Below are 27,839 nucleotides of genomic sequence, written 5' to 3'. Positions count from 1 at the left end.
GCGCTCCAAGTGCGTGCTTTCAGGTATTGCCATACCTGCCAGGATGTGTTTCTTCAAGGCATGAATCAGTTGTGTGTAGTGATAGCGTTCAGTGCCAAGGATTTGGAATCTATGCTGCAAATTTTTGAGCAAGACAATATTACCTTCAGCAAGGACATCACCCTCCTCACTAACCCCCGCCTCCCTCCACCTTGGCCATGGACTGAGTTTCCACACCTCGTCCAAATTGCTGTTATGCCATAGGGGTTGCATCGTGGTCACCTTACTCTGTGAAAACAAAGAAATTGATATGAGGCTGGGAAGCCCAAAGGAAACACACCAACACAGGTTAAAAAGGACATACAAAGTGCTTTATTTAAAAGCTACAACAGTTACCAAAAAGTCAATTGACAAACGGATAGCTATTCGGCTCTCAGAGTAACGTAACAAACTTCAACGAAGGTTTGATGCATTAGTAGAGAGACCGTACATTGGAATATTTGGGCTTTTTATACCCTTTATCCAGGACTGGCCAACCCCCTCGCGGGTTAACCATTCTTAAGACCAGGCCTAGGGTTCCTTGCCAGGTCAACTCTATAATTTATGCAATTTGATCAGTTTCGCTGATATAGTTGTACATTTATACATAGGTCAGGGATAGGACAAGGTCTCAGTTCGCGACCCCGACAAGTGGCCTGCAGGCATATTACTTATTCATGTGTGCGGAGGTCACAACGGCCAGAATCTCACTCAGAATGTCATTCGGCCTCCATTTTGATGTTCAGGGTGACTTCCACATTACAAGAGAACCTAAAATGGAGGCTAAATCCAAGATGGCGACTTACACAATTTTCCGTTAAGGTCAAGACCTTGCCGCGGAGTCTTTTTACATGATATTTTAGACAACTTGGCGTAGGCCAACACACATTCAAATACTGCGATAGGAGGCATATATCTTTTCAATTCCAACAGACCCTCCTTTTGGCCTATGCCAAGTGCTAACATCATTTCTAATACTTTTGCAAATAACCCCATGTGTTGTCATCAATACATCCCGAATCACTGTCTGTAAAATCTATAGCCATTAGGTCGTTCATCAGAACCTCTTGTAATACGAATTCTTTAGATGCTGTATCTGAGGCATATATTTTATGCCCGCTTGGGCACAACATCCCGCTAGCATTCCACATATACTCGGAAGACATTGAAAACAGCAACAAAGAAATAGCAGGATCCCCAGAATAACCAGAAAAACAGAAAGCACCTTCCAACCCCAAGATCGTAAAGAATCCCAGAACCAGGTGCTAAGATTCCAATCTCCTACAGGGATATGTACTTCAGAACTAAGAGTATGCAAGTTCTGTATTGCTTTAAAAATTGTCGGCGAGGAATCTGGTATGAAAACACAGCAAGCGGCCCACACTAATTTGCATACTCCACCTCGTTCTGCCAAAATGACATCTAATGCCATCCGATTTTGGAGTGCTCCCAATCTTATTGCTTTTTGCTCTAAGGTCATATTGTAGTGTATGTCCGTGGTCCGGTTGATCGTTCTCTCCAGTACCCTTGCTAATCCCCTAATATTCTCAGAGTTTGTTATTTGTCCCCAAAAGGGCACAACTGATTTCGCTATATCTCCCAATACCTGCCCAGGGGTATCTCCGTTCTTGTCTCGTCGTGGGCGAGCCTTAGAAACCTCCAATGTACTAGCTACAAATACCCCGGGTAACAATATTCCTAAATACCAGGTTCCCTGCCAATCCTTGGTCAACCAGGGAAATGCTAAACTACCACAAACAAAATAAACAGGCCCCCCTACATACAGAGGCCTGTTTTCTCCAGTCAAATTTACAATGTTCTTACAACCTTCAAAATCTCCCATTGGCCGAGTGCCATTTCTTTGTACACAAAAGGGGACCGAGTCAGGGCTATGATTTATAGAGTAAGAAGGAGGCACGGCGTCCTTATTGCCTATCGGAGCCATTTTAAAGGAAATTAAAGTTTGAAAAGGAAGAGACAGTTTATCAGACGGCCTAATAGAAGAGACATTAGGTTTACTTCTATTTGCAAAAAGCGAGCATCCCAGGGGAGTTAATTTACGTTTCTAAAAATCATTCAGATTAGTTCCATCAAAGTTCCCTGAGATGCTATCATTCCATCGGCCAAAGAATAGTGCTCTAAGAGAGGCATAGCAAGCAGTCGTTAAAGGTAAAGGGTGAATATACCATCCCAGTCCCTTGTTCCCATGTTGCGGTAAATGAGTACAAATCCAACAATTACTCTTATTAAAAATGGCATGAGTTGCATTCATTACTATCATTAGAGTGTTATTATGATACTTTTGTCTATGTTGGGAGTCTCTAGGGGACAGAGTGTGAAGGTGTACAGAGGGAATCAAAACAGTTGGTACAATTTCGGTCGGTAGTAAAGGTTTCAGAGGATAGATTCCTTCAAAATACCAAAATCCTACAGCAGTAGTTGCAAAAATAACAATTATCATTATCAAAACACAGCAGTACGTTTTCGGGGCCCAGGCACATTGTTCATTGTCCAAGTTGGTCACCCCCTTATTCACAAGTCCAGTGCGGGGAGCAGCAGTGGAGGTGGCAGGCATTGTAGTTCCTCAATCGACGACCCCAATGTTCGTTGCTGGCGACGCTTCGGTCGCGCGATTTCTTATTCCTTCCCAACCCTAGCCAGCAGAATCCCTTTTTGCTCAATAGAACTTTCTTATACAAAAGAAAACTTTCAATCACTTCCTTTTCCCAGATGCACGGAAAAACCCGTGCCGTAGTTCTATTTCCTTCGTCGGAAGTTGTACCTGGTGGTACCCAAGATTGTCTGATCCGGAAGTAAGGTGTCGTCACTTCCTAAGGGAAGCGACGTATCGGAGGTGACGGAAGTCGCGGAGCTTGAAACAGTGTTTTCCGGAAGTGATTTTTCAAGAGAGTGCGGAGACAAAATTGACTGTTCCCCAAGCTCCTCGGGCTCAGAGAAATTCTCTGATGCACTCACAGCGCTGTTTGCTACTCCAGGATCAGAGACTGTAGCATCAGCGAGGGGTTCTGCTTCTTCTGTAATGTGTGGCGTCGGGTGAGGAAGTTTCTTGACATGCGTCGCATGGATCCAGTGCTTCTTTCCAGCCACCCGCACTGCTGTCCTGGTGACCAGCAACACCTGGTAGGGTCCCCGCCAGCGAGGCGCGAGACAGGAAGACCTCTCGTAGGCCTTCACTAGGATCCAACTTCCAGGCTGTATATCGTGTCCTGGGCCCGTGAACCGTACAGGTAAAGCTGAGTGCACCTGGTGATAAATGAAATACAGGTTTTTAGTTAACTGGTTACAGTAGTCTACAAGCAATACATTTTCCACCTCTCTCAGGGCTTTAGGTTTTGGGAGACCCCAAATGTTAGCAGGTCTCCCCATCACTACCTCAAATGGAGAAAGCCCAGTCTTAATCTGAGGTGTGGTACGCATAGCTAATAATACAATAGGTAAGGCATCTGGCCATTTCAGTTTGGTATCGGCACATGTTTTCGCAAGCTTATTCTTTAAGATACCATTGTGTCTTTCCACCAACCCAGCACTTTGAGGATGTCTAGCTGAGTGAAATCGTTTTTCAATACATAAGGCTGTGCATATCTGCAAAATTACTGCTGCAATAAAATGGGGACCATTATCCGACCAAATTACCCTCAGGAGCCCAAATCGAGGAAAGAATTATTTTACCATAATCTTTGCAGTGGTCCTGGCGGTAGCATCTTTAACGGGGAAAGCCTCGACCCATTTACTGAAGGCACAAATAATTACAAGAACATATTTCAGATTATTACATCGTTCCACCTCAATAAAATCAAAGTGAATGACCTCGAAGGGAACAGAAGGGGGCCCAAAGCTTCCCCTTGGAGTTACTGTCCCCTTACCCACATTGTGCTGTAAGCAGATCATACAGTTCTGGACATGCCTCTTTGCAGTCTCCAGAATCTTGTTATTCACCCAAACTTGTTCTAACATTTTCGTGATCTGCTGGGCACACACATGTGTAGGACCGTGTGCCATCGTAACCATTGCCAATACATATGAATCAGGGAGCAACCATTTTCCTTCGGATGTATCCACCCAACACCCTTCATCATCCAGTTTCCCCATTCCTTCAGCCCACCTTTTAAATTCTTCTATTGTGGCATCAGTTTGAATATCTCGCACAGACCCAATACCTTCATCCATTATGTAAGCATCTCTCATTTCCCTCAAGGCATACATGTCCGTGCTAAGGTCTGTGGCCATTTGTCTGGCTATCAGGTCCGCAAAAGCGTTCCCTTTGCCTACATCACCTATGACCTTAAGATGTGCTGCACATTTCATGATCGCTAACTGTTTAGGGAGTGAGAGTGCAGAGAGTAATTGCACTATCAAGGGGCCATGCTGGATCTTGGTCCCATGTGAGGTCAGGAACCCTCTTTCCGACCAGAGCCTTCCAAAGTTGTGAGCCACCCCAAATGCGTACTGGCTATCAGTATATATATTTACTATACGCCCTTGGGAGAGTTCACAAGCTCGGGTCAACGCTATAATCTCTGCGGCCTGCGCGGAGTTATGCGAAATTCTCTTAGTTTCAACAACTTTACTCAATGTAGTAACTGCATAAGCAGCTGCAGATGTACCATCTGAAAGTTTGAAGCAGGAGCCATCACAAAACAGCTCCCCTTCTGCATTATCCAAAGGAGTATCTATGAGATCTATCCTGCCCTTCGTTTCTTGTTCAGTGGTATACATGCAGTCATGTAATTCTTCGTCACCGCAAACAGTGTTTTGCGGGAGAGGTAAGAGTTCAGCCGGATTAAGAACACAACAACTCTTAATTTGGATGTGAGGGGCAAACAGAATTAATTCATACCTTGTTAACCGCGCAGAGGTGAGGTGTTGCGTTTGGGTTTTGTTCAATAGAATATCAACAGAGTGAGGTACCATCAAAATCAAATCATGGCCTAGGACCATTCCCTCACTCTGTTTTACAGACGCGGCAGCAGCAGCGACAGCGTGCAAACATCTTGGCAAAGCGCATGCGACAGGATCAAGGGCGGAGGAGTAGTAGCCGCACGGCCTATTCTTCCCTCCGTGTTCCTGTGTTAACACAGCCAAAGCACATCCATCACATTCATGTGCAAACAACACAAAGGCCTTGTCATAATTTGGAGTACCCAGAACCGGTGCAGAGCATAACGCGGTTTTGAGAAGCTCAAATGATCATTGATGTTCCGATTTCCATGGCAGCGGCAGAGAAATGTCCTTCTTCGTCAAAGCCAACATCGGTTTTATCACTAGTGAAAAGTTCGGGATCCAAAACCTACAGTAAGAAGCCATACCTATTAAGGCTCTGACTTCCTTCTGTGTATTTGGAACAGACATGCCAGAAATGTGTTTTATTCTTTCAGGTGTCAATCTTCTCCCCTCCTTTGACAGGAGGTCGCCTAAATAGGCGAGCTCCTGACAACAATATTGAAATTTTTTAAGCAAAGCTTTATGACCATTTTTGGCTAAATGAACAAGCAACAGTACAGTGCCTTCTTTACAAGCACTCTCAGAGTCTGCAGCCAAAAGCAATTCATCAACATATTGAAGCAGCGTACAAGTAGGTGGCAATTCAAGGGTGTCGAGCTGCTCTTTCAAAGCCCTACTATAAATGCTAGGACTTTCAGTATACCCTTGAGGTGCCCTGGTAAATGTAAATGAGCGTCCCCCCAAGTTGAACGCAAACAGATATCTACTTTACTCATGTATAGGAATGCTAAAGAAAGCGTTTTTTAAATCCACAACGCTGAAGTGCGTAGCCGTAGCAGGGATCATTGTCAATATCGTCGTCACATCAGGCACAATTGGAAATTGTGGGGCGACGACTCTGTTAATAGCACGAAGATCAATTATGAACCAGTATGGAATTGCATTGTCGCCTTTCTTATATACAGGCAAGATCGGACTGTTACACAGACTACCTGTAATCTCCTCGATCACCCCACGATGCACAAAATTGGAGACAATGCATTTCAAAGCACGCTCGCCCTCAACTGATATTTTATACTGCGGAATGCGTGGTAGTTTCACTCCATGTTTCAAAACTATTTTAACAGGCTCAATCTGTAATACCCCGACATCATTGTCGTCTACCGCCCATAAACATTCCGGGACAATGCTAAACTCAGGAGGTAAAGGTCGAATCAAGAACTGAGGATTAGGAAGTTGCTGTGGTGAAACCGTCAGCCGTACTCCATCAGAAGAACAATGAATTACTGCATTCAATTTCTTTAACAAATTCAACCCCAGCAAATTCTCTCCACAGTTTGAAGTGAGAAGAAAAGGGCAATGATCCGTAAAGGGACCCAAAGAAACAGACACCGGTGCAGAAACCGGACAGACAATTGGTATACAAGAAAACCCTACGGAAACATTTGTTTGCCATGACAGTGGAATGTTTGGAACCCGAGAACGATCAATGGAGCACTTCTGCGATCCAGTGTCTATCAAAAACTGGTGTTTCCTATTCCCTATTAATAATTCAATGTAGGGGCCTTTCTGATTGACGGGAATAGGTGAAGGTTCCAAACCCTGCTTCGGGCAATCCTAATGAAATAGAGCCTCGTCAGAAGGAAGCTCTTCAGAAAGGTAGGCAGCAGAAGGGTGATCAAATATGTTCCTCGAGTCCACACTCGAGGTCTGATTTTCCCGTGAAAAAGGTTGCTGAGGATCTTGTAAAAACTGACCTCTATCAGGGCCCCCTGCTCCAGGGCGGCCCCTAGGTCGTCTACCTATACTCCCAAACGCACTGTTTGACCTTTGTCGGAGGACGGGACACTGTGCTCGCCAATGACCTTCCTGGCGGCAATAAGCACATTGATTAATATTCACAGGACCCAAAGGAGCATTTCCTTTTGGGACATACTGACCTCTGGTCTGTGTCGTGCCTCCTCTGGGGTTTCTAACAATTTGCTGTAATAATACTTTGGTTTTCAAATCTCCTTTCCTCTTTTCGATTTTGTCCTTCTCATTGTTAACACGGTTCTCATAATACTGAGCCATGTGCAAAACCTCAGATTGAGATTTTGCCTGCCAAGCGCTCTCAGAGGACATAATCTGTAACTGGATGTCAGGCAACAATCCACGTACGAATTTGTCCACAAACAACCTTTTCCCAGACTCTGTACCTAAATCCTGTCCACTGTAGTCAGAAAATACCTGCTCGAATCTGTTAAAAAATTTGGTGGCGCCTTCAGTTTTTCCTTGAACACAGGCCGTAAGCTTGTCCCAAATAATTCTTTTCTCTGGAATTATAGTTTTTAATTTTGCGACAATTCTATCAGGCAAAGTAAGTATTACCTGTGGTGGTTTCTCACCAGCTGGTCTTTCCCCATCAATCCTAATCATATTAGCCCACGTATCTCCCAACCCTGGCACATCGTCTACTGTCCGAACCTGTTTCCATTCATCTACGGGTAGGAGTACAGGAAATAGCAAGTCAATATCACTCAAGGTGAACACAGAGGACTGCAAGACGGACTCTATTTCTTTGTAAAACCCTGTCGGGTTTTTCCTGATAACGGGAACTGGTTGTCTAATAGTGTTCACTTCCTGTCGTGAAAACGGGATGTGAACGAATTGTGATACATAATGTGCAGGGATATCCACAGCGGGGGCACCAGTCCCAGCGTTGACGGGGATCTCAACTTTTGGGACAAAGGTCGGAGGGACCTCTCTCATAGGCAACTGAGATATAGGTACCTCCGGCCGCTTACTAAGCAACAGGGCCAGGTCGAGCGCTAAGGCAGCTGAAGAAGTGTCGGGCGAAAAAGCCCTTTTACAAATCCCCAATAATTCTATGGGGCAACTAACCTTCTTTCTTACACATTCTTCTTGCAGGTACTGTACCATTACCTGAATTATCTTTCTTTGCATTTCTACTGTATACTGACTATACGTGTCATATACTTCATCTGGCGGAATCGATGAATCCGAGATCCATCGAATCGCATCTTTGGTACAAATTCGTATTTCGTCAGGTGCCGATCTACGGCACGGAAGGAACCGTTTCTGTACATATATTCTATCGTCTTCGTCATCCTCATCTCGTGACTTTTCAAAGTCTTTCCTATACTCAAACAATTTTTCAACATGCCCATATACTTTCTGCTCTGTGTCCCTTGAAAGTGCCAAAGCATTCAGATCTCTCACTCCTTGTGGAAGATCCGATTTTTGTAATCTACCCCACATCACTCATAAATGAGTCCCCAAACCTTCAATAAAAACATTTTTCTCGGGAAAACTATTCAAATTAGATAATGTGGAAAAAACATTAACTTGATCACCTTTCTCCATACAGTGCTTAGCCCATGCAAACAATTCCTGTTTCTTACCTGCAGAAACAGTATTACGAGTGACGATTTTTGATCCTGCACCTGGATCAACTTCAGTCAATACAGGGCCAGTCGGGAGCGGAGGTGTAGGTAAATTTAATAAAGGTGCAACTATCGGTGCAGAAGGAAGGGGCGGTGCGATAGGTGGAGGAATAACAACTATGGGACTAGGAACAATAGGTTGTACAGGGGGAACAGAAATAACAGCAGGAGTAACAGCAGGAATGGGCAGGGTGCCCAAAATAGGAACATACAGAGGTGGCGCAGAGGCATCAGGCCTGCGTTCATTTAACAATTTCTCAATAAATTCCTCGGAAACATGGAAATCTTTAGAGGGGTAAATTTTCTGGATTCCAAGTGAAAAAGCCCTATCCATATTTTTAACTGATTGTGAATGTTTTTCTTTATCATATAACAACGCTTTTTCGGCGTTTGTTTTATGACGGCGTGCATGTTTGTCCCTACTTTTAAGCTGCTGTAACGCTTCTTTTTTCCAATTCTGTAAAACATCAAAGGCTGCAGGTCTAGCCTTCTTTTTTAGCAAGATTGATTCTAAGTATTCAATACGGGGATCTCAAAACTACCGTTGATTGGCCACTGAAATTCGGAGGCATGTCTGGTCTGTCTGTGCCAAATATCATTAAATACTATACTACCAATGCCATACTTACAGTACATAGTACATGCCGGCGACCCCTCCTGTGGTGCCGGGTGGCTAAATTCCAAAGATTGTTGATCGCTGCGGAACAGAGCCCTAATGCAGCTAGACAATTTCCCAGGCATTTCACAAAAAATTGGTGTTACCTGGTCAATAATTGTGTCTGCAGATACAATACGCCAAATTCAAATTGTCAGGGTTATATTAAGAGCCGGATCACGACTGCACCTGACCAAACCTAAGGAGGACCTTACGGTTTATCAAAGAACTTACCTAACGAATTTTACCTTGTGTTTGGTGGTTTCGACAAATCTGCCTGCTTCAAAAATGGACCCTGGTCAAGATGCCGTGTCAGACCACACGACTATCGTCCAAGGATCGGATCGTGCAGCGCTGCTGAGGTATCGCGTCTCGATCGGTCGGGCCCGCAGAATCACACTGTCTGATCCCGGTTCGATAGTCTGCGTCAACCTTCAATGATCCGGCATCAATCTTGAGGGTCCCTATTCGGGCGCCAACTGCGAAAACAAAGAAATTGATATGAGGCTGGGAAGCCCAAAGGAAACACACCAACACAGGTTACAAAGGACATACAAAGTGTTTTATTTAAAAGCTACAACAGTTACCAAAAAGTCAATTGACAAACGGATAGCTATTCGGCTCTCAGAGTAACGTAACGAACTTCAACGAAGGTTTGATGCATTAGTAGAGAGACCGTACATTGGAATATTTGGGCTTTTTATACTCTTTATCCAGTCCTGGCCAACCCCCTCGCGGGTTAACCATTCTTAAGACCAGGCCTAGGGTTCCTTGCCAGGTCAATCCTATAATTTATGCAATTTGATCAGTTTCGCTGATATAGTTGTACATTTACACATAGGTCAGGGATAGGACAAGGTCTCAGTTCGCGACCCCGACAAGTGGCCTGCAGGCATATTACTTATTCATGTGTGCGGAGGTCACAACGGCCAGAATCTCACCCAGAATGTCATTCGGCCTCCATTTTGATGTTCAGGATGACTTCCACATTACAAGAGAACCTAAAATGGCGGCTAAATCCAAGATGGCGACTTACACAATTTTTCGTTAAGGTCAAGACCTTGCCGCGGAGTCTTTTTACATGATATTTTAGACAACTTGGCGTAGGCCAACACACATTCAAATACTGCGATAGGAGGCATAATATATTTTCAATTCCAACAACTCCCCTACCCAATAAAGGTGTGTGCTTGTTTCCAGACCGCAGCGGTGTGTGCCGCCATCATTTGTGGAAGAGGTCTAGTGAGGGGTTGATAGATTAGGTGAATGGGTTCCATGCCACGAGTACTGGCAAGCTCTGCTTGAATGTGTGGCAACTCCCAATCACCATGAAGTAAGTAATTCTTTAGTATTTTTGAGAAAGGCACAGCACAGAAGAAAACGCATGGTGATGCCCAATTTTAGAATATTTTAATGAATTATTGTCATATTTTAAACAGCACTGTTTTTATTGTATCCTCAAATATTGTATTTTATTTGTCTGAATTGTTTTATTACTGCTTTGCATTGGTTTATGGATTTTATCCGAATAAACTTTATTTGATTTATTGAAATATATTTCCTATATTCTACCGTCCAAACAAGTACGAGAATAGAAGTTTGTTGTGATTGTATTAACAATGACATCAATTGTGATGCTTCCCTCTGTTAAAAGTTGTTGTTTCAAACACCATTTTGAGATTGTCGTTTGAAGGGTCTTCCAGCGGCAGTCTGTTTTGGAATAAAGCTGGGGTTTTCTTGTGCACTTCAAGTTACTCCATTATTGAGTATTTAATTTGTATTGATACATTTGTGCTTGTCTTAACAATATCTCCTTTGCCTTTTTTGCTAACGTGAGCTGAGGGAAGGCTGTACTCGTAGAAGGGGATGAGTATATGAAACAGTAACAACCCAAACAGCAATAGTACACAATTTCCATAATAAAACAAAGTCCGATCAAGGTTCTATAAAAAGAAAACGTCACTTAAACAAACGAAGCAGGTGCATTGAGCAGGTGCAAGTGGATCTAGGTAACGTGGCCTAAGGTCGCCCACTTGTCAATCACTGCTAAACTGTTGGTGCATTCCTGTTTTGCCATCCTTTTCCCCAAGTTAAGCAGCCATCCAGCCTCTATTCCTTTCCAGTTGGTGGCAGGTGCAAGTCGATCAAGATCACATGGCCTAAGCCCCGCCCACCTTCTTAGTCCTGCCTTTTCCTTCCTGCTCTTAACTCTTAGATCAAGGGTGTATCTCACCCGGGCATCTGAAGTGAAGAGCAGATGAAGACAATGGCACTTCCTGTTTGGACCTGTTCGGACCTGGTGGACCCAGGACCAGAATCCCTGCTCAGACAATAGATAGGAATGCGCTGACATGTATTTTCTCCCTCCATCCCCAAAGGCCATCCCCACAATCACCAGGCAATGACAACATCAACAACATCACCCCATCTCCAAGGCATGGACTCAGCAATGCAGCAACCTTGCCCACATCAGCCTCAAGCCCAGCAGCACCACCTCACCATCCACAACACAGAAGTTGATGCTCGCCAACATCCGCTCAGCTATCACCCATGCAGCAGACATAGCTAACCTCATCACTGCACATGATCTTGACACCATCTTCATCACAAGACCTGGCTGACACCCACCTCCACTCACATCCTAGATATACTTGTCCCTGACAGCTACAGCATCCAACAGATAGAGTGGCCAAATAAGACAGGCAGGGGTCTCACAGTCATCCACAAGACCTTGTGGCCCTGCACCAGATTTGACATCGACAACATTATCTCCTTCGAAGTCCTCTCCTGCCACTTCCCTCTCTCCTTGATAGGAACAGTCACCTTCCATCTCATCTACAGACCACCCAAACCCAACATAGCCTTCATTGTAGACTTCACTGACATGTAGCTCACGGGTGCCAACAACATCTGGTGAATTCAAACTCCCAGACAACAAGGTCACCAAACCAATTAAGGAAGCTATCCTTGGCCTTCTCGACACCCTCAGCCTCACACAGCACATGAAAGACCCAAGGCATGAAAAATGTAACATCCGAAACCTAATCATCACCACATTGCCTTCCCTACACTACAACTCTCTCCTACCGCTTGACTGGTGTGGCCACCTGGCAAGCTTTTCAACATTCTGCACACCACCCCAGTGAAGCACTCGCATCAGACAAATCTTCAGGTCCTTCAAGAATTTCCTAGTTGAAGCCCTCACCGAAGACCTTGACAACCTGCACCTCATATGGACTGAACACCCCCGATCAAATGCCCCCAAGCAAACTGTAACTCTCTACTCGAAGTACTGAACGCCACTCTCTCAGCTTCCATTGACCGGCATGCATCTTTGAAACAACGCACCTGCAAACCGAAATCGTCATCACCCTAGTACATGCAAGAACCTCAGCAAAGGAGTCATCAGTAAACAAGAATAAACCTGGCACTGCTCCAGGACCACATCCAACCTGTCACTCTTCATGGAACCCTGACCAACCCACTGACAAATAATCAACACAGCCAATGCCTCCTACTATCAGAACACCATAGCAGAAGCCGATAACAATGCAGTCAAGCGCTGCGCAAACCTACTACCCAACCCTGCCGTACCATACTGCATCAAAAAATCTACCGCCAACAACACCTTCTTCATAAACAAAATCAGCAACATTTGACAGCACATAGACACCAACTCTGCCTCCACAGATCCAGCTCACATACATCCTCGTGAAATCTCCACACCCATTCAAGACAATCTCTACAGAGGACCTGGTAAAATGGTGAAAACCCTGGCCACCCTCAAAGCCACATCTTACACATCATATATAGACGAAATACTCCCAGCATCCATTGTAAATACCCTCCCAGCAGAAGCTCTCCTTACCTACCTGGAGATCATCAACAGCCCCCTGAATCCAAGCACCTTCCCATTGAACATAAAGGCCCTCATTACGACCCTGGCGGATTTTTTCCACCATCGGCGGACTTTTCCGCCATGGCGTAAAGTCCGTTTACGCCATGGCGGATGGCGGATTTACCGCCCCATTCCGAGGTCGGCGGGGCGGTAAGTCCCCATTGACCCATTTACCCTTCCCCATTCCCATTTCGGCCCCATAGGGCTCAATGGGAGTGGGGAAGGCGTTAATTACGCCACCGTACATTACGGTGGCGTAATTAACACCAAGGTCCCATAGCGCCATGGATTTTTACGCCCGCAAAAAGCGGGCGGAAAAGTGACCATGGCGCTATGGGAACTCGTAGTTGGCGGTAAGGGGTCGGCGCAGCTAACGCTGGCGCAAACCCCTTACCGCCAGGGTCGTAATGAGGGCCAAAGACATAAAAAATCCTCCCTCTACTACAGAAATCCACTCTGGATCCCAACAACTTAGGTAACAATCGTCCCATCACCCATATTCTGTTGTTATGTGATATCATTGTGAAAGTAGTAGCCTCGCAACTTCAGCAACACATCAACTCCATTAATCTCCTCTAAACCTACCAATTTGTGTTGAGACCCAGATGCAGCATGGAGACAGCAAACATATAGGTGGTCGACAACACCCTCAACATCCTTGATAAAAGCCACCCCTGCCTCCTGGTTCAACTCAACCTCTCAGCCACTTTTGACACAGTAGATCACCATGCGATGACGGAAACCCTACATCGGTGCATGGGTACAGGTGACCTTGACCTACTCTGGTTCAAATCCTACCTCACCAATCACTATCTATTTGTTCAGATAGACTTGGCTAGATTGCCAGTGCTACCCGTCACCTGTGGAATCCTGCAGGATTCCATACTTTCTCCAGTGATCTTAAATCTATACAGTGAGCTGCTGGAATCCCTCCTAGCCACACACAACATCCACATCCACCAATATGCCAATGACATACAGCTATACCTCAAGATTGACTTCATCAAGGACATCCACAGGCTCAAAACCTGCCTCTTGCCGATCCAGTAGAGGATGTCCAGTTCATACTTGATGCTCAAACCATCCAAGACCGAATTCTATACTCCTCACCAGCAACTCCGAACACCCAGACATACAGACCTGGCTATCAACCATGAACCCTGAGAGCTTCACACCCAAGCTCACCTCCTGTGCCAATTCCCCTAGGTTCCACATTGACAAACACCTCACCTTCCAGACACACATAGCTAACAAAACTCTGACAGCTTGGTATCAGCTCTCACTCCTGCTGAAAGTCAGGATTGTGCTCCCTCTGGCCAGCTTTAGATCCACCATTCAAGCACTGGTCCTATCCCACCTGGATGTGGGCAATGCCCTCCCCGAAGGCCTCCTATCGTCCTCCCTTGTGCCCCTGAGAACTGTGCTACACGCGGCTGCATGCCTCATCAAGCGTCTACGGAGATACAGCCTCATCACCCTAGCCCTCATCGACCTTCACCTGCTCCCACTGCACCCACAAATCACCTTCAAGTTTTCTGCATCATCTGTAAAACAGTAATCCTCAAGTCACCCAGCTAGCTCACAGATAAACTCAGCATCTCTGGTGGACAATGCACCACCAGAGGCCAGGACATGTGCAGACTTGAAATCCACTGCTGGAAAAAGGAAAGCACCAGAAAACAAGCCTTCTTTGCCTGCACCCCAAGACTATGAATCCTCCTCCCCGTCTGCATCAGACTCACCCCCATGCTCCTACAATTCAGAAAATAACTTCAGCAACACATCAACTCCATTAATCTCCTCTAAAACTACCAATTTGTGTTGAGACCCAGATGCAGCATGGAGACAGGAACCATATAGGTGGTCGACGACACCCTCAACATCCTTGATAAAAGCCACCCCTGCCTCCTGGTTCTACTCAACCTCTCAGCCACTTTTGACACAGTAGATCACCATGCGATGACGGAAACCCTACATCGGTGCATGGGTACAGGTGACCTTGACCTACTCTGGTTCAAATCCTACCTCACCAATCACTATCTATTTGTTCAGATAGACTCGTCTAGATTGCCAGTGCTACCCGTCACCTGTGGAATCCCGCAGGATTCCATACTTTCTCCAGTGATCTTAAATCTATACAATGAGCTGCTGGAATCCCTCCTAGCCACACACAACATCCACATCCACCAATATGCCAATGGCATACAGCTATACCTCAAGATTGACTTCATCAGGGACATCCACAGGCTCAAAACCTGCCTCTTGCCGATCCAGTAGAGGATGTCCAGTTCATACTTGATGCTCAAACCATCCAAGACCGAATTCTATACTCCTCACCTACTCCAGGCTTGAATCTAACCGCTACACTGCAGTGACATGGCCGTCCGCAGATGTCAAACAGGGCACCTATGACCCCTGAACCCACGCTGTGCCACGGGAGAGCAGGGGCTGCAGATCGGGATACAGCAGGGCACAGGTGTACACATAATTGTATTATTAATTAAAAAAAAATCTAAAGGCTGGGACTTGTACACTTTTACCAGATGGCAGTCTTTCACAATTGTACTAGTCTGAAATAGAATTATGATAATGATAATGATGACGATAGTAAAATACATTGGGCCTCATTACGACCCTGGCGGAACGGGTTAAACGGCGCCATAAAAGGCTGCGGCGCCGTTCAACCTGTTCCGCCACATTACGAGGTCCCCTCGCGGGACACGTTAAGCACGCCTGGGAAACCCAGGCGTGCATACCGGGTCCCGCCAGGGGAAGAGGGAGCAAACAACGGGCCATCTCGTAATGGCCCGTTGTTTACTCCCTCTCCCATTCCCATTCAGCCCTATGGGGGCTGAAATGGGAATGGGGATGAACCGTGTCCGTGTCCTCGAGTGAGGAATTACCAGGCCATCCGAACTCGGAATGGTCCGGTAAGTCCTCATTCCGAGGACACGGACACGGATGCTGTTTTGCCGGGCTACCGGCATACCTCGTAATGAGGCAGATAGTTACGGGACAAATAAGAAATAAATGAAGAAAAAGACCAGGCCGCTGTTGTGGCCCTGCTCTAGCTGTAAGAAACACCAAAGATTACAATGCAAATGTCGGTCTTTAAAAGGAGAGAGCCAGCGGCAGAAGCTGGGGATCCTCTAAGGAGTGGCAGATTCACAAAGTGCAGTGCCTAGCATGGCAGCATTGGTGCCAGGCACCTGCCAGAGTATTTACCACAACATGCCTCAGGTGGGGAATAGGCCGTTCTCATATTCAGACTCCCCCCTCCCTCAACAGGCACCTTATGATGGATGGAGCCAATGAGATGCGAGTGACGTGGGGGGATTTCTGTACAGCCTGCAGATCGGCCAATCATGTAAGGGAGCCAATGGGATGCGAGTGACGTGAAGGGAAGTCTGTACAGCCTGTAGATCGGCCAATCATGTAAGGGAGCCAATGGGATGCGAGTGACGTGGGAGGAATTATGTACAGTCTGCAGATCAGCCAATCAAGTAAGCTAATACTTACTAAAAAGCAAAGGTCATGCATGTGACGCCAACATTTACAATATCCTTAATTGCACTGTTTCTCGCGTTCTATAGTGACGATATTTGCACTGATTTAGTACATGTGTAACAACAAAGTAAGACATCTTATGTATGTGTGCAACGTCATCTTTTTTTTGCTGAGTGATGGAGATGTTTCGGGTCGCCATGGTGCTAAAATCTATGCAAAAGCTAGAGCCCATCTTTTTAATGTGTTACTCTTTAACTTCAGAATACACACAAGCCTAGGTGATAAAAGATCAAACACGGCGTAAGGGCACCCTCTCCCATCGCGACTCTACAGCAAGCCATGGTGCTGTAAAGCGAACCCCATGCCGAAGGCAAGTGGCAATTCTGTTTGACAAATCTCGTCACAAACGTGTATCTTTGTTTTTACAGAAATGTAACACGTCAATGGTAGCCACAAGGGCTTCAACACCAAACAATATTCAAAAGACATGTATCCAAGGGCTATGTTTACAGATTGGACTAAGACGTTAAGCAAACTCTGTGGCTTGTGCTAACATAAACATCAGTTAAATAACATAAACAACTTCCTTTCATTATTTCGCTTGTTATGTATACAACCTGTAATGTTTGTACAGTTGTAACTTGTGCTTATAAACAATGCACATGCTGGCTTTCCGTTTTGCGATTCTGATGATAGTGATCCCCAAGTAATTCCCAGCCCTCCATAATAGACACCGTCCGCCCCGAGAGTGTGCAAACACCTGACTGTATGGCGACGACAGGTTCATAATAGAAAATAAAACATGCATTGGCCAAATCTACAGTTCTGGCTTTTGTGTAGGCATGGGACAGTCGTTTTCCAGTACTGTTATAGTGGCTCTACCTGCAACCGCCTGTCATGTCCTTATACAACAGCAAAAAATGTGGCTTGTCAATGTTTATTTTTAAGAGGAATTTCGTACAAGGAACAGATGAGAGAACACACATATTGCTAATACATCAAGAATGTTAAGGCAAACTTGATTAAGAAATATTTATTGGCCATAGAGTATCACCTTTCAGAAAGCCTTTGAGAAATAGCAGTGCATCCATTTAACAGCATAGAGCTAACACAAAGATATCAGTGGTTTAGCACACAATTTGGTGCCCCACTGAAAGCCATGCTGAGGGCTAGCCAGCTCAGCACCAAATTACAGGTCGTGCCACACTGTGGGCCAGCCTAGATTACCACGCTTGCGCAATACGCATGAGTGTGCTGCTGCATGGGTATGCCACACACTGCACTAGGAGAAAGATATAAATATGTGGTTTAATGCATTATACAGCACAATTTAAGAGAAACATTACCTAAACAGCAAGATTGTTTGCAATTGTTTTTGTAGGGTAACACCAATCCAAAAATCCAGTACATGCAAGTCACCAACAGCGCACAGGGACATTAATGCTTTAATTCATGTAATACTTTGCTATTAAAAATGTCATGCCATAATGAAAACATGTCCAACTGGCTGCACAATGTAGATCACTCTAGATGTATAATAACATATTACAGTAAAACATGGCAGACCACAGTTAAACATACCTAGGGTTGCATCAAAATGCCAGTCAAAGCAATAACACTTATCATGGATATTTTTATCACAGATTCTCAGAAAAATATACAATGCCACAGTAAGAAATGGCCAGACTGGCAGCACACAAATGCCAATCTAGCCAGGTATTAACACTTAGTAGGACTGCTTTATCAGAGATGCCCATACAAAAAAAGGCAAGCCAAACTAAGAAATGACTAGACTGGCTGCACCAAAATGCCTCTAAAGTCACTAATTCCACATATCGTGCCTGCTTAGTCTGGGCATGAATGACCTTTTCACGATTTGTCATGCAATCCCTGCCCCACCCCAACCCTGCACGCATTCCCTTTCCCTTCTAATCCTACCCCAACCTGCAAAATCAGCTCCTTGGACCAGAATTACCTCCACATCCCTCTTCCTTGTCCTAGTGCTTAAATCATCATTATTACTTTATTTCGGTGGAACGCCTTAAAAGTTACACAATGCACATTTTATACATTACGTGTAGAACCCAAAACCGACATTGTTTACTGGGTGTTTCCACTTCCAGGTCTGCACCCACTGATTCTTAACCCCAGTTCGACTAAACTGGCTCTGGTAAGCATGGGTGGTTTAGGCCGAGCTCCCCAAGCAGAAGGTGATCCCTTAAGGCCGGTGTTCTTCCAAGGGGGGAGGGCACTACTAACAATAAAGGTGGTGGGATTTGGGCCACGCCAGATATCGATTCCCAAAAACCATTAGCCAGGTTAGAATCCCGTAAGTCAATGCGGATAGAGTCATACAGGCTTCCATCATTGTTCATTATTCTTTTACATCAGAGAATGTCCTCTCAGATAAATGACCGGCACCCATGCACTGTCCGCAACCAGCGAATACACTTGTTTGGGATGGAGGCCCTCGATTCAGGCTTGGTAGTAAGGCATTTGGGAACCCTATGCATACAGGCCACCCCTTGTCTGCGTGGTCTCCTTGGATTCCTAATCTCCATATCTAGGGAGGCTTGTGAGGTTGGGGCCTCTAGGTTTGGTGCATTACATCTTGAGGGGAGAGCTGCCATTCTGTTGGCCACGTCCCTTGCTTCCCCGTACCATGCAACATCGCAGGACAATCAGGCCCCCATTGGCAGGAGCCGCAAGATCGCCCAACAAAATGTTTTGGGGAGGATTGATCCGGACGTTGGTTTATGTTGAGTTAATGCTGGTGTTGAGTTGACCCCCATGCTTGTTAGCCAGTGGCTCACCAGTAGGTGCCATGGGACCACGTGAGGCAGTCTAAATCTCATCTGTTAAGGGGGATGCACAAAAGTGAATTGCCATTGGTTCAGACCCCCTGGTGTCAAGTTGGTTACTTGGCCGATGGTCCCATGGATTCCCTCTTTTAATGCTTCCGGCCTTATCTAAGAACAGCGGTAAAAGATCCTTAATTGCCACCAATTCCAAAAGGACCTGAGAGCAATGGCAGCCCTGCAGTGTATGCTCTAGATCGGCAGTTGACGTGGGTGTGGAAGGTATTGCGGGGGAGGGGGTGAGAGATAGCACAGAGGTTTCTTCCCAGCAAGAGATTGTGGTCAGTGCCCGGTCCTCCCACATCAAGTAAACTGCTGGTATCAGATCCTAACGGCAATCGAGGGGTAGTCTTGGGGTTCTCCATTTATGTGGCTCAGTTGATGGGGGGTTAGATGTTCCTTTTGCTAGACAGGTGGCTTTTGGCAGCTCTAGGATGGGGTTTGCCGGTGCCGCAGATGTGGTTAAAGTAAAAGGAGGAAAACAATTATGCTTCGTCTGGAGGGTATCCTCTGGGGGCCCAGGGTAGGTTGTCCGAGGCCGAAGGTTGGGAACAAAGTTTGTAGGTTGGCAGACTTATCAAAGCGATCCCCTTACCATGCTTTTCCTGTTTTACCCTATGGCAGAGCCAAGGAATTCATGGATTTCCTTCATCAGGTAATATGCTTCTCCTGTTATCATCGGAGGGCTCTCGGACTTGGGTCTGTCACCGCCTGAAATGCCATCTGGGGAGTCTCGGTCCGCTAACATCCGTTTTACAGATAGAAATTTCCCCCTATTTGAGTGGGCCGATGTATGCGGTGGAGAGAGGGGGGTGAGATGGGGGATGTAACAACGTCTGTTAGTACTACCATCATAGCCATGTTGGTGCTAATCACTCCGTCAGGGGCTAGATGGAGTCACAAGGGGACAAACGTAGGCAGTTCAACGTTAAGTATATAGTGTACATTGTGCAATGGTCGAGTTTCAGAATTCAACATTCAGAGCCAGTGCCTAGTAAGTTGTTGAAAGGATTCCTCTCTCCCCCTCTCCTGTTTTTCCACTCCTCACCTGTGCTTGCTGCTCAGTATCTTTAGGCAATTTACAAAGCTGCCCTGTGCCCCCTGGGCCTCCAGGTTCGAACCTCCAGATGAGAGTAACCCCCACAACCTTGATCCATCCCTGGTGGTTCCTGCTGCTGGCTTTAGAGTTGGAGGGCATGTGTCCTAGTGCTCTGACTCTGTTGGTGGTGTCCCTGCCTACTCCCTCTCTTCCACAGTGTTTGATGGTCCCAAAACCCCCTGCAGATGCAAAACACCCTGCAGGAGCCAAACACCTGCGCCCTTCATCCGACGGGATTCAACCCTGCAAGATCAGGGCCAGGAGTCAAGTAGGAGGAGGGGGCGTGGCCAACATCTTTCCCCATGCAGAGGCCCTGGATGTGAGACACCCGCACCCTTGCCTCATAGGTAAGTACTGGAATGTGGAAGAGTGGGACTATGAGCAATGAAGATTACAGGTAACTAAGCCAGGCTTTACCTCCATGTTCATCTACCCCATCCAGAGTGACTGGAAAACGATTTCCTGTCATGTGATGGGGTGGGCAAGAAAAAGCTTTTTTTATTTTTTAAGTCACTCTGCCTTCATAAAGATATTATTTCTGTTATGTTATGCTGTAACATAAATCATTTCTACATGAAGGCAGAGTGGCTACAAAAAGAAACTTTTTCTTTTTGAAGTAATATGGCTCCCCTTCACCGCATAACATGGGGGCCTCTTTTTGAACTCTGAGGGGGCCCCCTCCCAGAACATGGGGTGGCGCCCCCCCCACATGTTGGGGGCAGCCGGTGCACCCATTACGCCAGTGAAATATATCTAAAAGAGTGTTGTTTGGGTGGAGAGGTGCAGGTAGTGCGTGCGAATAGCAAAATGAACTTGAATCACTATGGGCAGCCAATGGCAAGGTAAAACGCAAAATAGCACCAAGAGGTTGGGTGCCCCTTTCCACATCCCATCGCCACTTCCCATAAGGAAAATGCTTGCTTGTAGCCAAAACTAAAATTTAGGCCCATACAGAACACTCAAATGTCACGGATATTGGCTATTGTTTCACATTTTACTTTACTGACTATAGAAAAGTTGCCTGCAAAATCGGGGCAGGCAGTGCTGTCTGTATTTAAAGAAGTTTAAAGATATGAAGGCAGGCGCTCTATTACCAGTCTTTAGCTTCTCCTCCTAACACACGTTTTCATGACTTCATCAATCTTCAGGGAGGCTGAGTTTCTTTGTTTTTTCAGGCGGGTCTGCATTTCTGTTTCAGGTGTGACAAGTTAATTAGCTCTGAGGATTCTGGTACTTGTATTTTTCGCACTTGATTTTGCTGGCAGGTGACTGGAAACAACTCCCTCCATAGCACACATCTACCCCTTAATGGGAGGAGGGGGAAAGCCATGATTGTGGCTCACCAATGTAAGGCATGATGGCCCTGCTGCACTGCCTTGTGAGCCCAGGACTCCTGGAACAATGTTTAAAGATGTGAAGGCAGGAGCTCTATTACCAGTCGTTAGCTTCTCCTCCAAACGCACGTTTTCATGACTTCATCAATCTTTAGGGAGGCTGAGTTTCTGTCTGTATACACATGATTTGTTTTACCTTTTCTTCTTAATATTATTCGTACCCATTTCTTAGGCTACCTGACAAGATTCCCTTAATTCACAAGTTTCTCCACTCCAGGTAGACATGGTCTGTACCACTCTGCCGTGAAACACGAGTTTGGTGATCTGGTTCGGACATAACTTAAACTACCTACATTCTGGGTTGTGCGAGGCACACATACCTTTAGAATCTTTTCAGAGATTCATTCAGAAGAATTTGAATTCAACCAAGGATAAAACATGCGAAGGAGGGCTGGCTATTGCTATCTCCCACACGGCCCTAGAAGCTGCACCCGTCTCTTACTGGAGCTGCCTGGCAGGCCTCTGAATGGCCTGGGGCCAACTTAAACATCGTCTCTATTTCCTTACTCTTTTTCTGGAAAGAGAACAAGCATTGGTAATGCCTAGAGTTATGCCTTCTGTCTAGGCACGGGAAAGGCATTTGCCAGGCACTGTCATAATGGTACTAACTAACCATTAATGGTAGCAGCTGCAACATGGTGCCAGTACCCGGGCATATAACAGCAGTGCCTTGCAAATGGCTGTATAATATCTATACACAAGCCAAATCTTTTGGCTTTGCCAGTGCATGTTTTTAACCGGACTTCAATGAGGGTCTCAATACTGCTTAATCTGCCACAAAGAGGTCCCAGGATGGGCGGAAAAGGGCAGGAAGTAGATGGGAATGGTCATAGGGTTTAGCATGTCCATGGCCATTCAATTGGTGGGTAAGTAACAAAAAAATACTTACAAGCATTGTGCCCCTCCTCAAAGACAGTCTCCCCCTAGCTCTACTCAAATGCAATAGTTTCAAATTAAAGCGCCACGTTGTAACCAGAACTAAAAATGTGCAAACCTTTCTTAGGGTGCTGTGGGTGGCGGACGGTGGCCATGGTGAGCAATGTTGGAAGGAGGAGTGCTGGTTTACGCCACCAAAGGGTGACAAACATAATTTCACAGTTTAATAGACCTTTGGACCATTGACCGGCACGTTTGCAGGTCAAATTTTGGGGAGCTTGGACATTCCTATGGGAAGCCACAGAGGTGATGTAATATGACTTTTCAAACAAATCTATCAAAAGGGAAAGACACTGGGGGGAGGGAGGTGCTGCTGAGCAGCCTACAAGATGGCTGCCTGATGCTGAACCTCTCTAACGACCGCCTACATAAACATGAATATGCCGTACTAAATGAAGGCAGCACAACTTGCTAATAAGAGGACATAGATTTTGTAGCTATGCCGCATACACCGTGCAAATCTGACACTCCATATAACCGGTCATACCAGGTTACCGCAGAGGCGCAGCAAGACTACAGGCTGCCTGCTGCAAACCATGCTGCGATGAGGGACTGATCTCTGGAGGGCCGACTACATCTAGGTCACGCTTAATGAGCAGATGGAGGCCGAGGAGAGTAGTTGGAGCATGACCTTGGGGTGTGGACACATCAGCTTGGAGGCTGCTCACCCGGACCTGCTTTTTGGCAGAGTTATGTCTACCGGGAGTAGGAAGCCATCAGGTCCCAGGTGAATTCTGGGAGTGGAGAGGGGCTGAGATCCAGTCTGACCAGCTGAGCCCAGACAAGAAAGGACGCAACGGACACGAGTGGGGAGGAACCAGCCAGATGTGGGCAGAGTCCGGGTGCTCAAGACCCAATGCCAGGGAGCAGCGTTAAATCCGGGTTAGCAGAGAGCAGTCTTTTCCTTCCATGTGCAGATGAGAGTCTGTGGAGGCACACGGGGGAGCTAACCGGAGAGTGCACAACTGGCCTGAATGAATGGGACCTGAGGTAAGGGGCTGATGTCAGGGGACAATATGCCAATCCAGTGTGCTAATTTAAAAGTGGGGCGTGCTACGGTACTGTGAAGTGCAGCCGAGTTTTGCCTGTGGAAGGCTGGCTAGAAATAACCAAGTGATTTTGGACTCCCAGGCCACGAGCTGAATATGCCTAAAGGAGGAGCTGGGGCTAAAAGACACAGTAATATGGAAACATTCACGGGCGGAAAAGCCCATAAGGGAAGCTTACATAGAGGCTTGAGGAACATTTGCAAGGACAGACCAAGAAGCTCCAGACCTGCGGCAAACACTGAGCAGCATGGCAGCAGGGTTCTCGGCTGTTAATGTCAAGTTGGATGACATAACAACCAGCATGGGCTCCTTTAATTCCAAAATGGAACCGTAGAGTGCCAAAGTAACAGAAACTGTGGCCAGGATAAGCGGGACAGAAGATGACATCCGAGACCTTATGGGCACAGATAGTCAATACTAATAAGGATCTCCAACTGGCACTTCAAAAAGAGTCGCATTAGCTGCACAAAAATAGGTCTTCCTGAGAATATTGGGCAGGGTCCAATGATGGAACTAAGGAAAATACTAGGCAACCCAGCATATCCGGTAATGTCATGGAATTAGTGCACAGCGCGCCTGCCACTAAGCCGAGGCCGGGGCCCCGCTTTGATCCTTCATAGCTCGACTATTGAATTACAGAGATAGGAATAAGATCCTCTGACTGGACCAAGAGAAGGGCATACTACAGTGTGAGGTGAGGAAAGTGCATATCTATCCTTTCTTCTCGACTGGCGTGCAGGCAGAGCTAAGGTTGTTTGCCAGTGTGAAAATGTTACGGCTGGAAAGGTCTGTATAATATGCTTTGCTGTTCCCGGTGAGACTGCAAATTCCATACAAGGACACCCCTTTTATTTCACGTGGTGGGGGTGAACTTCATTGAGGCACACATACCTAACCCTCAGGGAGAGAGGAACGCGCCAGTGCGAGAAGAGGGGGCAGCAGGAGATGAGGTCATTGAGCGATGGTGCAGACTTTGGCCAGGAGGATTGTTCAAACACACTCGAAGTGGCAAACAAATCTCATACAGAGAAGGACGTGTGCTCATAAGATCCACATACATATATATTTTTCTTTTCCTCTGTGAGATTTGTTGGGAAATATTCTAACTATTGAGGTCAAAGTGATCCTGGAGATGAGCAGTTGACCGAGGTAACACAGCCGGGGCGTCGACACCGATAGCAGTAGTTTCTCCAGCATGCTAGATTGCGGGTTATTGTTTATGGGGCTGAGGGGTGTTGTAAATTGGGTAGACATCACTCTGATTGTGATGGTGATGAGGGTGAGGTTTTTTGTGATGTTTTCTAAAATCAAGCTTGGCAGCAAGTGCATATTGTGACAAATTATTCCAATGGTTTTTATGTGAGGAGGTGGATTAATTTGGCCTATGGGCATGACCACACACTACTGGTAGATGGCTGACGTGACAATATTGACCTGGAATATTAGAGGAATGGGGAATCCATCAAAGTCATGTAAAATTATGCCCTAGGTGAATAGGACCAAGGGCAATATCCTTTCCCCCAGTAGACTCACGCCACAGATCGGACAAAAGAATATGTTGCTAAAACATGAGGCTGCAACAGATACTAGACTAGCTGCTCAATCCAATCAAGAGGGGGTTTCCATTTTAATACACAAGTTATTGAAATGTATGTATCTAAATAAACATATAGACAGAGTACGGAGATATGTACTGATACACTGAAAGATACTAGGTGTTGAAGCTCTTCTGGTGAACACAAATGGTCTGAACGTGGACGACCCTGACTTCTATGACATGGTTCATGATCTGGTTGAGTCATACCCATTGGTACTGACTATCTGGGGTGGGGATATGAATACTATACTGGACCTGCATTTAGACTGTACAGAGACTGCACCTAAGCTGCTATCCAAAGCAGCTATTCTTCAGTCCACAATATGGCTTCCAGAATAGACATGCTACTTAGGTCACATCAGCTTGTGACACGTATATTGCTCATTGAGAGCCTTCCTCACATCTACTCTGACAATTCACCTATTAAACTGGAGATGACACTGAGGGACTCTGACAGAGGCCAGACTACATGATGATTCAAGTCTGCAGTCCTGCAAGACAGCCTTATCACGAGGGTGCTATCAGTGAGTTTCCGCCAACATTGTAACACTGTTTCCACCACCCGGAATGTCAGGCGGCGGGAACAGTAAGTCCCCATTCCCGTGGAGTCCACGGGAATGGGTACACAGAAGCACCGGCACTGTTGGTAAGGGTGCCAGTGCTTCTGTGAAAACCATGCATGCAGGGGCTGGTGCCAGGAGCACCGGTCCCTGCAGGCATTCTCGTAGCCTGGCGGTCCAGAAGTGTCTGGTACTTTGCTACCGGCACCCTTATTTCTGTACCACCAGACTTGTAATAAGGCATTGTGTTTAAAGTTAACATTGGAGAACACATACAAGCCTATTTTGCATTCAATGACAATGAGGCAATATCAATGGGGATGGTTTAGCAAGTCTTTAAGTCCTACATAAGAGGCATATCCATGTCCACCGAACTGGGTGTCCTGAAGACCATTCAAAAAGATACAGGGCACTGGCAGACCAAGCTAAGGGCACTGGAAATTTAGTATGCATTGACCCAGACTTAGTTTTTGTTGGCACACATGAAAACCACTTTGGACAACTTTAGGGAGCATGAGGAAAGGGAAACAAAATACTTTGATAGTCCTATGGCTGTTAGGAAATATGGAGAAGAAGAGTTCCCTTGAAGGGGGCTCTCACACTTGATCGGTATGGAAACGAGACCCGGATGCATACCATTTATACGGGATAAGGGGGAAACATTTGCCACGCTGATGCGTAAATTAGTTCTATATTTCATACTTTTTACAGTGAACTATATAGTGTGCAGGTCAATAAAAGTGAGGTGGAAATCACTGCTTTCCTAGATGAAATATTCATGTCTAAACTGTCTAGGGCGTTGAGCGAACAGGTTGGCACACCCTCCACACTGGAGGAGATCCTGAAAGCCATAGAGGAGCAGCCAAGTAACAAGTGCCCTGGACATGATGGTCTTAGTACAGAATTCTACAAAGTTTACAGCGCAGCCCTAGCCCCTTAACAGTTGAATGTTTGGGAAAAATCCCTGAAGAAGGTGATGCTGCCAGCTATGCTTCAAGAAGCCACTTTATTGGTGCTCCTTAAGGCGAGCAGCTGAAGAATGCGCTTCATATAGACCACTATCTCTTTTAAATGTAGACACAACCGTCTATGCAAAAAGTTATCACCAACAGACTACTCTCCTTAACGACATATATTACTCACCAAGACCAAGCTGGGTTCATTCCAGGTAGGTCAACAGCCCTGAATATACACCGATTATTTAATATTATGTCTCGGATCTTCACAGAAGTAGCTTAAAGGGCGTCACTGTAGATGCTCAAAAGGCCTTTGAAATGGTTTCATTGCAATTTCTTTTCCTAACACTGTTGAGAAGTGGTTTTGGTACTAAGTTTGTAGAATTTGAGTGAATGCTGTATGCAAACCTCACGGCCAAGCAGCTAGTTGAGGGGAGGTTTTTGGAACCTTTTACACTGGGGAGGGGTACTAGACAGGAGTGCCCTCTATCCCCCTCATTGTTTGCCATAGTTATTGAGACTCTGGCTGATGTGATAAGAGTTTGACACACAAGCCAGGAGATCTGGATTACTGGTTCCTCCGGAAATAGTCTCTTTGTATGTGGATGGCATACTTCTTTACATAAGAGACCCACCAAGATAACCTGGATCCAATTATGGATGCTATAACACATTCTGGGAAATTCTCTTGTTTCATGGTTAATTAAACTAACTTGTTAGTGTTCCCCTTCACGATGAACACAGCTCAACCCCGTGAAGCACACTAATTAAAGTTGGCACAGGATAGGTATCAAATATTTGGGAGTCACAATCTCGAGATATATAGAATCAGTATAAGTGCAAAGTTATGGTGCCTACATGGGACAGCTGGAGGCCAAACTGACTAAATGGAAGCATATACTAC

The sequence above is a fragment of the Ambystoma mexicanum genome, chromosome 10 (genome assembly GCF_040938575.1).
Source record: "Ambystoma mexicanum isolate Mex_15411 chromosome 10, UKY_AmexF1_1, whole genome shotgun sequence".
In the NCBI taxonomy this organism is placed as follows: Eukaryota; Metazoa; Chordata; class Amphibia; order Caudata; family Ambystomatidae; genus Ambystoma; species Ambystoma mexicanum.
The sequence above is the reverse complement of the archived record's forward strand: the minus strand, read 5'-3'. Positions refer to the sequence as shown.